The sequence below is a fragment of the Symphalangus syndactylus genome, chromosome 24, assembly GCF_028878055.3.
Source record: "Symphalangus syndactylus isolate Jambi chromosome 24, NHGRI_mSymSyn1-v2.1_pri, whole genome shotgun sequence".
NCBI classification, from domain to species: Eukaryota; Metazoa; Chordata; class Mammalia; order Primates; family Hylobatidae; genus Symphalangus; species Symphalangus syndactylus.
This window is the reverse complement of record NC_072446.2, coordinates 32,524,585-32,540,204: the sequence shown is the minus strand read 5'-3', so window position 1 is coordinate 32,540,204 and position 15,620 is coordinate 32,524,585. Positions and strand designations below refer to the sequence as shown.

Sequence of the window (15,620 nt, the reverse complement as noted above, 5' to 3'; positions counted from 1 at the left end):
TTTTTCTATTTCCAAAGCAATTCTGGTTTTCAGAATAATTTGCCTGGAACTCAATCCCCACATGCTGATGAGATCAACTGAGGTCTAGAATGGCTAAGACACTGGGGCAGTTCTTGTAGATTTGCCCAATCTTTGTAGATTTTGATTTGGAAAAGTATTCAACCCATTGGAACCTAAACCATTCTCCCTCTCCCTAAAATGTTTTCATAGAACTGAGTTCCCCTTATTTTCAGAGTTCTTACATCAATTATACATTAAGTGAATGCCTGAAAGGATCAGGACTGATTATAGGGAAGAAATGAGGTATGTTATGGAATAAAAGACTAGAAATGGAAAATAAGTAGAAAATAGAAAAAGCAATGAAGCAAACATGCGTGGTTGACATAAACGTGGAGCAGAAACTACAATAGGTTCTTGGATAGTGCCTCTGAATGGGACAAATAGTCACTCTGGAGTCTCAGTAAAAATCTAAAGAGAGAAACCCGATCCAAGTTAAAGGTATAGTGAGTGACTAGCTCAACTTCTAACAGCTTCCAAAAATCAAAAATATGCAGTTGACCTTGTAACTAGGATTGCATATGGCACCCAGCCAAAACCCGCCAGCCCTCTCCAGGGCAAAGAGTGACAGCTTTGCTGTCCTGCAGTTGAAACAAGTGGGAGCTCATATTAAACTGTGCCAAGCAGGGCCTGCCACTAAGCTGAACACCTGTAATTCACCCATCTGTGTCCCTCAAGTCCTCACCCCAAAGTAAATTGATTCTGAGCTCTAACAGCTGTCTGGGGGACTCTGCTGGGCTGCTCCCAGCAGGAAAGGCTGGGGGAGATGATAAAAGCTGTGAGTGTGTTTCCAAGGTCAGAACCCAAAGAGGGAAGTTTTTTTGATTCTTTCATTTGTAGAGATGACAAAAGTGGTAGTGGGTGGGATGCATAATTTCCAGATCAATTAAGTAACTACCAGACGTTGTTTATCCCATCATATGATTTGAAAATTAAGATAATCATAGTTGATGAAAGAGGAGAAAGCCTGGGCAATGAGGGTCCCTTTCATCTAGGAGTGTAAAGCAAAGAGTAGGAGAAATGGGGTACAAACTTAGAAAATGAAAGTCATATGCAGTGTCTCTGTAAAGGTAAGAGAATTTCAAGAATATTTTAAACATACATTCAATGTAGACTACCATGTTCATATCAATGATAGAAAAATAGATATGTAAGTTTTATGAGCAATAAATTCAAGTTTGGAAGAAAGAAACATACACATATGGTCACCTGCAATGGGTATGTATAATATTAGATGTAAAGTATTTATAATAGCAGACTCTTGCCAACATCAGCAGCCATTGACATAAATAGATTACTGTAGATTACTAGAAATAAATGAAACCCTTGTATTCTATATAGGTGATATTCCAAAAGTAAACAGAATTTTAAAGGCTGAATAGCCCAGGCTCTCTTGTAACTTGAGCCATAGCCACACTTTTTTTTTTTTTGCAAGCTTACATACTATTTCGTTTCTGGAATTTTTTACATGCTTTTGAGTAAAGAGCCTTGTTTATTGTTCGGATAACTTTTTTATCTGCTATTACTAAACAGGGAATCTTCATTTATTCATTACCTGTCACACATTTATTAATTTCGTTTAAAACTATTTATTGTCCTGGTCCTTGGGATATAGTGATAAGTAAGAGCATTTGTCTCTGCTTGCAGGCTCGTACTCAACAAGTGGTGACTTTCAATGTACTTTTGTGTTTATACACACATGGGAAAACTAGAAGCAATAGATTGCGTCTAAAGCAAAATGCTAAGAAAACAGCTTCTAACTGAAGGCATCTCTATGAGAAGTTCGACTGAATTTAGCTGATTTCCATTATCACAAACACTTACTGAATAACTACCTATGCTTTGTCTTTGGTGAGCCACAAAAGTGCTGAGATTCATTCATAGGGCCCCATTCTAAATGGGATCAACCTACTGGGGAAAGACTCTGCAGTCCTCTTTGCATGAGCCGTCAATTTTTCCTTCATCTGTGTACAACTGAGTTGTCCAGCACATACATTTAAGTGCCTGTAAGATATTAAGTACATTGCTAGGCAGTGGGAATAAAGAGTGCTGTTAGTCTCTGTCCATTCATCTGCACATCTATCCTTTCATCCATTAATCCAATTCAGACATTTAATGAATGAGGATCATGTGTTAAGTGTTTATGCTGGACTGTGGAGAAAAAATAAAACAACACAGACAAACTTTATTACCTCATGGAGCTTACATTCCAGAAGCAGACATAAACAAAACATAAGAAAAACAACTAGATATACATGAAACTGACAAATTCTGGTATTTGGAGAGATCTCTATTTTTAGAACTATAAATCTCAAGAAGTTCTGAGAGACCCTCCTGCTGTACAATGAACAGTCTATGAAGGTAAATATTTTAGAGAAAATGCTGATTCCACAATTATTAGGAAAGATGCCAGAAGCATCCCCCAGTTTCCCTCCCCTACACAGACACACACATGCACACACACACATACACACACAAAGCAAACAAACAAGAAGTAAAGGAACCAACAACAAATATGAGTTGGTCAGCTTTGAAATGAGGAATCTAAAGGTACCAAAATCAGAATGCTGGGGGTTGATATTTCCAAGGCTGGGCACCTGGATTTTAAAATATTTTATAACCTTTCATAATTTTTCTCTACATGGCCTAGTAAAGAGAAGAATGCCCTGGGCATTCAGTTGATACCCCACAAGGACGACTACTCAAAAATTAGGGTTTGAGATGATTCAGCTCTTACAAAGACTGATCTTCATGAATGGACTCTTTGCTCTCTGCTTGGATTAAGGTGATTTTTCCCTAACCTAAATGCCTACCAGGTACACAATTAGATCTTCTCTAGAAGAATATAAAGCCATGCAGAGCCTTAATTATTACGCTTTTTCAAACTCAATATCCATTATTTAATAAAATATAATTACTGGGCATATAGGGATAGAAGGAAAAATAACTAATGATCAGGATAGAGAGAGAGAAACAAAGAGACTAGAAGCAGACCCATAGGAGAGCCAAATATTGGAATTAATAGATAACAAATTTAAAAATGATTATGATTAATAAATACAGGAAATTAACTGGTAAGATTAATGCACAAAATACACATAGGACATGGTGAAAATGTCAAACACTCTTGAGTCCAGTGGGAGTTCCAGAAAAGGAGGAGACACAACACATGACAAAGCAGTAAGGCAAAAAACAAAATAAAACAAAAAACACTCTCAACAAACACACACATTTTAAAGTGTACATTGAATACTTACCAAAATAGATTATAAAATCTTTCTCGATTTTTTAAAAATTGAGATCTTAGAGCACGTTCTTTAGCCACAACAAAATTAAACTAAAAATCAATAACAGAAAGCTTTCCAGAAAATACTCAAATATGTTTTTCCATTTGTTTGTGTCCTCTCTTATTTCCTTGAGCAGTGGTTTGCAGTCCTGCTTGAACAGGCCCTTCACATCCCTTGTAAGCTGCATTCCTAGGTATTTTATTCTCTTTGTAGCAATTGTTAATGGGAGTTCATTCATGATTTGGCTTTCTGCTTGTCTATTATTGGCATATAGGAATACTTGTGATTTTTGCACATTGATTCCATATCCTGAGACTTTGCTGAAGTTTCTTATCAGCCTAAGGAGATTTTTGGTTGAGATGATGGGGTTTTCTAAATACAAAATCATGTCATCTGCAAACAGAAAATTTGACTTCCTATTTGAATAGCCTGTATTTCTTTCTCTTGCCTGATTGTCCTGCCCAGAACTTCCAATACTATGTTGAATAGTAGTGATGAGAGAGGGCATCCTGTCTTAAGACGGTTTTCAAAGGGAGTGCTTCCAGCTTTTGCCTATTCAGTATATGATATTGGCTAAAACATTACATCCTCATGGATAGGAAGAATCAATATGGTGAAAATGGCCATACTGCCTAAAGTAATTTATAGATTCAATGCTATTCCCATCAAACTACCACTGACATTCTTCACAGAATTAGAAAATACTGCTTTAAATTTCATATGGAATGAAAAAAGAGCCAATATAGCCAAGACAATCCTAAGCAAAAAGAACAAAGCTGGAGGCATCATGCTACCTGACTTCAAACTACACTGCAAGGCTACAGTAGCCAAAACAGCATGATACTGGTACCAAAACAGATATATAGACCAATGAAACAGAACAGATACCTCAGAAATAACACCACACATCTACAACCATCTGATCTTCCACAAACCTGACAAAAACAAGGAATGGAGAAAGAATTCCCTATTTAATAAATGGTACTGGGAAAACTGGCTAGCCATATGCAGAAAACTGAAACTGGAGGGCTTCCTTACACCTTTTACAAAAATTAACCCAAGATGGATTAAAGACTTAAATGTAAAACCCAAAACCATACAAACCCTAGAAGAAAACCTAGGCAATACCATTCAGGACATAGGCATGGGCAAAGACTATATGACAAAAACACCAAAAGCAATTGCAACAAAAGCCAAAATTGACAAATGGGATCTAATTAAACTAAAGTGCTTCTGCACAGCAAAATAAACTCGCGTCAGAGTGACAGGCAGCCTACAGAATGGGAGAAAATGTTTGCAATCTACCCGTCTAACAAAGGTCTAATATCCAGAATCTACAAGGAACTTAAACAAATTTATAAGAAAAAAAAACAACCCCATTAAAAAGTGGGCAGAAGATATGGACAGACACTTCTCAAAAGAAGACATTTATTCAGTCAACGAACATGAAAAAAAGCTCAACATAACGGATCATTCTCGGAGCAATGCAAATCAAAACCACAGTGAGATACAATCTCAAGCCAGTCAGAATGGCAATTATTAAAAAGTCAAGAAACAATAGATGCTGGCGAGGCTGTGGAAAAATAGGAAAACACCTTTACACTTTTGGTGGGAATGGAAATTAGTCCAACCATTGTGGAAGACAGTGTGGCAAGTCCTCAAGGATCAAGAACCAGAAATACCATTTGACCCTGCAATTCCATTAATGGGTGTATATCCAAAGGAATATAAATTATTCTACTATAAAGACACATGTACATGTATGTTTATTGCAGCACCATTTACAATAGCAAAGACATCAAATGCCAATCAGATATAGTCTGGATAAAGATAATGTGAGATATATATATATATATATATCATGGAATACTATGAATATTTGGAATATAAATTGTTCTACTATAAAGACACATGTACATATATGTTTATTGGAGCACTATTTACAATAGCAAAGACCCAAATGCCCATCAGTGACAGTCTGGATAAAGATAATGTGGTACATATACACCATGGAATACTACACAGCCATAGAAAAGAATGAGATCATGTCCTTTGCAAGGAGATGGATGAAGCTGGAAGCCATCATCTTCAGCAAACTAACACACAAACAGAAAACCAAACATTACATGTTCTCACTCATAAGTGGGAGTTAAACAGTGAGAACACATAGGGTAAAACAAGGAAGATTAAAATATATTTTAAACTGAATAATAACAAAGACACATAATTTCAAATGCTCACAGAACATCCACCAATATAGATTATATATTATATATAATGAGTTCATAACAACTCTGTTTAAAATATTTGAAATTTTACATAGTATATTCTCTAACACAACAGTATTAAAAAATTAATAGCACAGAGATTTCTGAAAAAAATCACTAAACATTTGAAATGTAAATATTATACTTCTAAATACATGGTTCAAATAAAAAGCAGCATAAAACATAACGTATTTTGAATTAAATGATATTGAAAACACAGCATGACAAAATTTGTGGGATGTAAATAAATCTGTACTAGAGGGAAATTCATAGCTTCAACTTCTTATACTGGCAAAGAAAAAAAGGGTTTTAATTTCAGTGATCTGGTAGGTGTTAAGAAACATCTGGAGGTGACATCACTCTTGATGGTGAAATGTAAGGGCATACCCCTCTAACCACCTATAGTCAACATAATCCTGGAGAGCCTAGCCATGAGACTCCATATAGAAAACTCTAGAAAAAAAAGTTTTTTAAATACTAAAACCTACAAGTGAATTTAGTGACATTGCAGGATACAAACTCAATACACACAAATCAATTGTATTTTATATAATAGCTGAAGACACATGGAAACAAAATTTAAGACCACACCAGTCACAATAGCTTCAAGAAGAATGTAATATTGAGAAGAAAATTGACAAAATATGTGCAAGCCCTATATACTGAAAAACACTAAATAAATCTTGGTGGATTTTAAGGCTAAAATTTTTTAAATGCCAGTTTTACTCAAGTTGATCTAGAGATTCAACACAATCCCATTCAAAATCTCCACATGCCTATTTTACAGATATTTAAAATTTTATTTTTTAATTTATATGGAAAGTTAAAGAATAGCCAAAGCAATGTTGTAAAAGAATAACAAAGTTGGAGAGCTACTTAATACATTATTTGATTTCTAGATTTACTATAAAACTAGTTATCAAGATGGCATGATATTGATGTAAGCATAGATATATAAATCAATAGAAGAATAGTGAGCCCAGAAATATATTAACACATATGAGCTAAACTGATTTTTGACAATGATACCAAGTTGATTTAATGGGGGAAATGATAGTTGTTCAAAAAATGGTGCTGAAATAACATCCACATGAAAAAAAAATCTCAAATTTTACTTCATCCTCTGTGTAAAATCACTCAAAATGGATCATATACCTATATAAAACGTAAAACTACAAAAGTTTGAAAATAAAATACAAGATAAAATCTTTAAGTACTTGAATTTGACAAAAATTTCTTTGGTAGAAAGTGGTTTATGCTAACTATAAAAGAAAATAAAATGATAAACTGGACTTCATAAAAATTAGATTCTTTTCAGCAAGTGCCATTAAAAGATAACAAAAAGGCAAAGGTACAGACTGGAAGAAAATGTCTATAACATATATACCTGAGAAAGACAGAGTGAAGAGTACAAAACTGGGGAGGAGAGACATGCTAGAGAACAAGAATTTGCTGAACACTTTTTATGTATCTGATACTGTACTTAACTTTGTTTTTAAAGATAGGCTATTGGAGCTTAGAGAAGCTTTCCCAAAGTGTAACAACTAAGGTATTCAGTCTTTCCTTCCATTATTTAACAGATGAGTCTCCCTTGGTCATACTCAAAAATTACTAATAAGGGAATAAGTTGGTCCTTTAGTGTTTTTTTAAGGAAGACTAGAGGATAAGAAGCTGGGCATGGCTACATGTGAGATCACGAAGACACTTACAGAAATCCTTTTCCTTCTTATTCTGTCCCTGAAACCATATGCATTCATAGTGGTTTTTATTCTTCCTGATTTATTTTGAGGTCTACCCTAAGCTGTAAGCCCTAGGTAGGATAAGTCTATTCAATCTATAAAATCTAACTAGAGTTGGTAATTTTTTTTTTTTTTTTTTTTTTGAGACCAAGTATCACTCTGTTGCCCAGGCTGGAGTGCAGCGATGTGATCTCGGTTCACTGCAACCTCTGCCTCTGGGGTTCAAATGATTCTCCTGCCTCAGCCTCCTAAGTAGCTGGGATTACAGTGCCTGGCACCACAGCTGACTAACTTTTGTATTTTTAGTAGAGACAGGGTTTAGCCATGTTGGCCAGGCTGTACAGCCAATAATTTAATACTAGATAATGTTTAACCACTATATTTGAATTTTACCGTTAATTTCCACATTTCCCTTTTAAATCTAAGGTGTGACTCCATAACAATAGATTTCAGTCTTGTCCTTCATCCTTGCTACTGGAAGTGTGAACCATGGCCCAACAGCATTGGCATCACTTGGGAGCTTATTAGAAATGGGAAAGTCAGGACCCACCCTACACCTACTGCATCAGAATCTTCAGTTTAATTAGGTCTCAGCTTATTCAAATACACATTAAAATTTGGGAACCCTGCTGTTTATGACCACATAGAAAAACAGGAAACAGGACAGCTGTTTGACCTGTTTGACAGGTATGAAAGCACATCCTTGGCATGTCTAGACTATAGTCTACCACTCTACTGGACTTGACTGCTTGCGGACCATGTAGAAGACTTTGGACAGGTCGTTTAGCATCTCTCAGCCTCAATTTCCTAACTATAAACAGGATGACTTCGTTGTCTTCATAGACTTGCTGTGAGGATTAAATGAGACAACATTCATAAAATACCCAAGGCAAATGCTGACACGGTGTTGGTTTTCAATATATGCAGTCTTTTCAAGTGGTCAATAAAGAATGATTCTATTTTGCATTAAATAAATAACAAAAGTCAGTGCCTTAAAGCCAATGCAAACCCTTGACATTTCCTCACATCAAGGAGCAGGATCATTTGCCTCTTTTTCTACGTGTTATTTTTTTCTTTGTGCAATGGTCTCAGTCTATGAGTGGCGGCAGGCAGAACTAGGAAGAGCCATTGCCTTTTTGATTGTGGCCTCCCTCCCATCCATGTTCCCAAATGGCCTACTTAATAACAAGAGCAATAGTGGGGTTCATTATGCATGCAGCTCTGCAATCATTGCTGAGGAGAAAATTAGTTTGATGCCCTGAGCGACAGTTGAACTCTAGAAAGTGCCTAAATAAAATAAAAGACAAGGAAAATGTATACATATACATAAATGTAATAAAGAGTTCAATGAGAAAAGTTATGAAGAGGCCAATTTCAAAACTTACCCTTTTCCTGGTGCTTCTTGATTTTTCAGGAATGGTGTGTTGGTTACTAAAAAGTCTGTTTATTTAACCAACAGCTGCCTTGTCTCTAGCATTGTGCAGGTCCATGGGAGGTCTGGGAGGCTCAAGCATGTACACACATGCATATTTTAAAACAACACGGATGAATCTGGAAGCCATCATCCTCAGCAAACTAACACAGGAACAGAAAACAAAACACCTCATGTTCTCACTCATAAGTGGGAGCTGAACAATGAGAACACATGGACACAGGGAGGGGAACAACACACACTGAGGCCAGTAGGGGCATGGGGGCTGATGGGAGGAAGAGCATTAGGGCAAATAGCCAATGCATGTGAAGCTTTAAACCTAGATGATGGGTTGATAAGTGCAGCAAACCACCATGGCTCACCTGTGCCTACATAACAAACCTACACGTTCTGCACTTGTATCCTGGAATTAAATAATAATAATTATAATCATAATCATAGGTTGCCTTCTATGAACTGTTAAAAAAAGATTTTTTTGCCATTATTTTTGGTTTACAGAAGAGTTGCAAAGAAAGTGTAGTGTTGTCATACAACCTTCGCCTAGCTTCTAATGTTAACATCTTCTATAACCACGGTAAATTTATCATAACTAAGACATTAACATTCATATACACTATTAACTAAGTTTAATAGGCATTCTTTGTATCTCCCCATTTTGGTTTTTCTGGACCTGGATCTAATCCAAGACATATTGCATTTAGTAATGTATTCTTAGTCTTCTCCAGTCTAGAAGAGTTTCTGTCTTTCCTTGAATTTCATGACCTTGATGCTTTTGAAGAGTACCAGTCTGATATTTTGTATAATGACCTTAATTTTGAGTTTATCTGATGTTTTCCATGAACAGACTGAGGTTATTAATTCAGGGGAATGAATACCACAGAGGTCATGTACCCTTCTGATATAGTTTGGATGTGAGTCCCTGCCCAAATCTTGTATTAGAATATAATCCCCAGTGTTGGAGGTGGGGCCTGGTGGGAAGTGACCGAATCATGGGGGCAGATTTCTCATGAATGATTTAGCACCAGCCCCCTTGGTACTGTCCTAGGAGGACATGAGTGACTTATCCTGAGATCTGGTCGTTTAAAAATGTGTAACACCTCTCCTTCTCTCTCTTGCTCCTGCTCTGGCCATGTGATATGCCTGCTCCCCCTTTGCCTTCCACTATGATTGTGTTTCCTGAGGCCTCCCCAGAAGCTGAGCAGATGCCAGAATCATGCTTCCTGTACAGCTTGCAGAACTATGAGGCAATTAAATCTCTTCTCTTTATAAATTATCCAGTCTCATGTATTTCCTTATAGCAATGTGAGAATGGCCTAATACATCATCTCATCACATCTTATCAGCAGCACGTGATATTAAAATATCTTATTACTGGTCATATTAACCTTGATTATGTAGTTAACGAGTGTCTCCAAATTTCCCTGCTGGAAAGTTATTATTTCCCCCTTTCTCTACCCTGTTCTTAATATTTATAAGAAAGTTACTAAGTCTAGTTCACAGTTAAAGGGAGGGGAAGGGAGTTGGGAGGTGTAGTGAGACAAAAGACCTCTTATAAAGACAAGATACATATTTCAGAAATCATTAGCTCACCAAGAGGCCATGACAGGATGGACTTTCTATTCAGGAGTAAAAGAAAATAAGTTATAGAGTTGACAAGCACATGATTTGGTTGAGGGCTTCCATTTAGGCAATGTTGTTGCCCTTCAATGATTGTGACTTTTTTCTCCTTTCTGCTAAGATTTTTTGTGATTGTTTTGATCTTCTGGTGAATTATCATGGTGATAGCAGCATTTTTGCCTTGTGCAATGCTTTAAATGTTGTACACACACACACACACACACATACACACACATTCATATATATAATCCCTCCTAACTTTTTTTTCTAGTTTTTCCTTTTGCTTCGAAAACCATACACTTCTCCAGCATACTGTTAACACTACTTAAAAAGTATCTTAGCCATTTCTTTTTTTAACTTTTAACTTTTAAATTCAGGGGTACAAGCTCAGGTTTATTACTTAGGTAAACATGTCATGGGGGTTTGTTGTACAGATTATTTCATCACCCAGGTATTAACCCTAGTACCCATTAGTTGTTTGTTCCCTGATCCTCTCCCTCCTCCCATCCTCCACCCTCTGAAAGGTCCCGGTGTGTGTTATTCCCCTCTGTGTGTCCATGTGTTCTCATCATTTAGCTCGCACTTATAAATGAGAACGTGCAGTATTTGGTTTTCTGTTCCTGCGTTAGTTTGCTAAGGATAATGGCCATTACCTTAGCCATTTGAAAATAATGATTTAACCTCTCTCACCTTCATTGTCATTTTAGAGGAAACTACCAATTGGTGTCCTGCTGAGACAAAGTATGTAGTTCACTTTTATTTTTCTTTCTTTACGTACATGTAGAAACAAACATACAGTTCTAAGTTTTGAAAATTAAAGTTTAGGAACATATTTGTGTTACTTTAACATTAATTTTACATTACATATCTTTGCAAAATGCTGAAATTTGCACTTATTTTAACCAGGCAGAAAACAAATAGGACTGGATTTTTAAAAACTGTTTTTGGTGCTTTACTGAAAGTTGTTTTCCCTCTTTCGCCTTTATTTGATATGAATTTTGTCTCTTTTCTCAACCAAAAGGAAGCACATTTTTCAAATGTATTTTCTTCTCTTCCCATACTTTGGCTCCTTGCAACCAAGAACAGCATAATTTTCTATGTATTTTTTATTTTACAAAGAATTATCTTTTCCTTTAGGGTAAAGCAACTTGGATTCATTCATTAAAAAGAAAAGCAAAAATAAATAAAACACATTTTTAAAAAGCAAACAAAAAAGTACACAGCTTATTCTTGTCAAAACTTTACCAACATGGCTATTTTGTCTTCTAGCATTTCAGGTTTTAGATTAAAAGCCTCAGATTAGACAAATTTTTGTTCCTCCCAAGATGTCAACATATTTGTATTTATATATTTTAAAAATTCTTGTAAGTTTTATTATTTTTCACCAAAATGATTTTAGCGTTTAAAAAAATCCTTATCATTAAAAAGGTGAAGAATATAGACCATTAATTCTATTATTTTTAGGTACTTCTCAGTAAATCTCTGCAATTTACCAATACAGTTTCTCCCCCATATTAAGGAAATGTCTCTTATTACGAATGTGGTTATTGTCTTTCTTTTCATTTTCTTAATCTTTCCAAGACTCTTTCCTCAGGAGAACCTATTATTTCTATTTTAGGTCTCTATTCTTTGTTCATTCTAAAATTTTCTTTCTTGCCATTTTTATCTCATTGTTCTCCTACTTTTTATTCTCAGATGTTTTCTCAAAATATCCTCCTCGCTACTGATTCAACATCCCTACAATCTCAATTATACTCTTTTCTGTGCTGTGAATATTGCTGGGATTTTAAAAATGTTCACTAATCCTTAATTCAGTTTATCTCTAAAAATGTGTGTGTGGGTAAGTGTAGGGAAATGCAGGGAAAATAAATAATTAAGGAACACACACTGTCTCCTTAATTATTTCTTTTCTCTACATTTAAGGGTCATATCTTTCTACATATTTGAGTATAATAGTTTCATAAAATTTTCTTTTGAATACTGCAATTACTGATAGTAGCTTACTTTTTTTGAGATTTCTGAAACTTATCTTTCCTATCGAGCCTTATAAGTTCTCTTTACACGTATGTTTATGTCTATATCTACTTGTCTATTTGTGTATCTATCTTTGTAGAGAGAAAGACTTGGACAAGTTACTTACAAGGAAGTTATTGGACAGTTTTTTTTTGTGAAATATGGTCTATTTTCATCTTTGAAAATCTGATAACTGATATTATATATATGGACTTTAAAAAATTAATATAGGCATTAAAATGGTTTTACATTTATTAATTATTGGAATTTCTTATTTAATAAATTGCCTGTTGATGTATTTTCCTATTTTTTCTCTTGAGGCATTCATAATTTTATAGTTAATTGGCAAAACTTCTTTGCTTACCAAGAATATTAATACTTTTTCTGGAAAATGCCTAGCAAAGACTTTTTGTCCATTTAAAAATTTTCCAGTTTCTTGTTATTTATGACTTAATGACATTTCAGAACTTTAATACACTAATATCTGTAAATCTCTTCCTTTTTCCTTAGAAAATATTCTCACAGCTCAAGACAAGTTAGATATCCACTTGTGGGAACAGTGCTGAAGGCCTGGACTAAGATGGTAGCAATGGAGACAGACTAAAGGTCAGCATAACAGTCAACATTAACGGGGTTGAATCAACAGCACAAAGTGCCTGATTGGAAATACAGAGAAAATTACAGTGAGAAGTGTGTTGCTGTCCAGGTTTCTATCTTGAATACGTAGACAGGTGATGGTCAGCAAGCAAGAAAACAGGCAGAACAATTTTAGAAACTGAGAAAATGTATTTCCAATGGAACTAACTAAATCAGAGTCCGTAAATAGCATTCTAAGATATAGGAGGCTGATACGGTTTGGATTTGTGTCCCTGCCCAAATCTCATGTCAAATTATATCTCCAATGTTGGAGAAGAGGCCTAGTGGGAGGTAATTGGATCATGGAGGTGGATTTCCCCTTTGCCGTTCTCGTGAGATCTGGTTGTTTAACAGTGTGTAGCACCTCCCACTTCTCTCTGTTCCTCCTGCTCTGACCATGCAAGATGTGACTGCTTCTCCTTTCACCATGATATTTCCTGAGGCCTCCCCAGTCATGCTTTCTGTACAGCCCACGGAACTGTCAGCCAATTAAACCTCTTTTTAAAATAAATTACCCAGTTTCAGGTATTTCTTTATATCAGTGCATGAACGGACTAATACAGAGGCAGAAGCACATTTGCAGGCAGAAATGGGAAAAAAAATATATCAGAAGAAAGGATAAGAGGAAATGCTTAAGAATAAGCATGTGCAAATTTTAGTTGATGCTGGACTGGGGAGAGGTGCTAATGGATTCAGATCCTGGGGGATTCTGGACAAGGATATGGTCCAGAGATCAATGGGAAGGAGAAGAAAATTAATAAACTTGACTTAAGGACTAGGCTGTAAGTTGAGAAATGTAATGTTTATGCTAATATTTTTACAGAAAAAGCTGTTATCATTCTTAGTTTTGCAACCTGATTCAGAGAAGCTAAGCGATAGGCCTCAAGCCACATGGACTACGTGGTGGCATCTATTTAAATTCATATTTATTTGTTCTTAGCACTTTTGTTGCGGTCGCTATGCTACCTCTAAGTAGGACTTTGACTTCCTACAAAATTCACTGTTACACATCCAGGTAGATGTGAATACATGCTGCATTAATGTCTGTCACCCATAGTCACTGCATGGGAATTTGGCATGACAGCACTGACAACATGCCTACTGTCTTTAGGTTAAAGTGGATATGTTATCATTACCCTATGCAAAAGAATCTGATCATTGCCCTGAAGACAATTTTGTTATCTCACATTGCATATGTGATCATTACCCTGAGGGCAGAGATGAAATCATTGGCCTATAGGAATACCTATCATTATGGCTTGGCAAGTGGAAAAGTGATAATTAACTTGCACAAATAGATGGGATCATTGCACTACAGACAGAACTGTTATTGCATTTCCTGAAGAAATGCAATCTCTAGTGTGCAAAAGACAATGTGTTATCTACATTTACGGTAGAGATATGCTCCTTATATTGCCCATAATGATGATATCAATTGCATTTCAGGTGGAAATTAGGATTGTTGCATTGCTGATAAACTTGTTATAATTACGTTGCAGAAAGAGATGCAATCATTCCCTTGCATATGGTGCATATGAAGATGGGATCATTACAGGAAAGATCAAGGAGATACAGTCATTATGCTCTATATACACCCATTTTCATGGCTAGAGGCTGAAGATGGGATGCTTTCTTTGCTGGAAGACCTATTACCTGTTAGGTTGCAAAAGATGGGATCATCATCCTAAACAATAAGTTAGAGTCCCATAACAATTTTAAGTGTACTGTTCATGAAAATTTGAATACATTGTATTGGGAATATAACGGAAGTGAGATGCCTCATGTCATGAGAAAATCTGACATAAACTCCTTAAGCATGAGAGGCCATGTGGGTATGGAAGCCCTGAAAGGGAGCAAAAAACAGCCAGACCCTAGCTATTCCAGTCATCCCAAATGAGGTGCCAGACTTGTGAATGAGGCCATCTTGCATCATCTAGGCCTAGTAGAGCTGCCAACTGACTGCAAACACATGACTCAATGCAGTTAATGCCACATGGAGCAGAGACAAGCTGCCCAGCTGAGCCCAGTCCAGATGACAGAATCATGAGCAAATAAGGTTGTTGTTCTTTTAAGCCACTAAATTTTTGGGTGATTTGTTATGCAGTAATAAATAACTGAAACAACTATGTACAGTTTAATGATCTGAAATCAATCCATAGTGTTATGATAGCTTTTTTAACAAAATTGAAATGATAACTTATTCATTTACAATGCAAATCAATTTAATGGCAATAGTTACAACTGCCCTGAAATGATCTAAAGCCTCATGAAGTTGATTTAATATCTAGCTATCCAACATACTTAATCACATGTTCACAGTTGATGAATAGTGACTGAATCTCCACGAGCAAGATAATAGTAAAAGCTCTTTTTTTCTCTCTCTTTCTCTTTTTTTTCAGATGAATAATTTTACATTTACACTGAGAAAAAGTTAAAGTTGCAGCTCTGTTTTCACACTACCTGAGGGATCTTTGTAGGTTACGTAAACCCTACGCCTCCTGTGTAAGTTGAGGAAAAAAATTCCAAACTCACAGTGTTATTGAGAGGATTAAATAAGTTATGCAAAGTTTTA

At 35.8% G+C, this 15,620-nt stretch overlaps 1 long non-coding RNA gene across 1 annotated transcript; it reads left to right on the top strand.

Annotated features, from left to right (window-relative positions):
- The first annotated feature begins 11,109 nt into the window (after nucleotides 1-11,109).
- On the top strand, nucleotides 11,110-15,174 carry LOC129474295 (uncharacterized). The gene is made up of 3 exons (XR_008654514.1): nucleotides 11,110-11,140; nucleotides 12,923-13,102; nucleotides 14,548-15,174. It is a non-coding gene; the product is annotated as an uncharacterized lncRNA (long non-coding RNA).
- The last annotated feature ends 446 nt before the right edge of the window (nucleotides 15,175-15,620 follow it).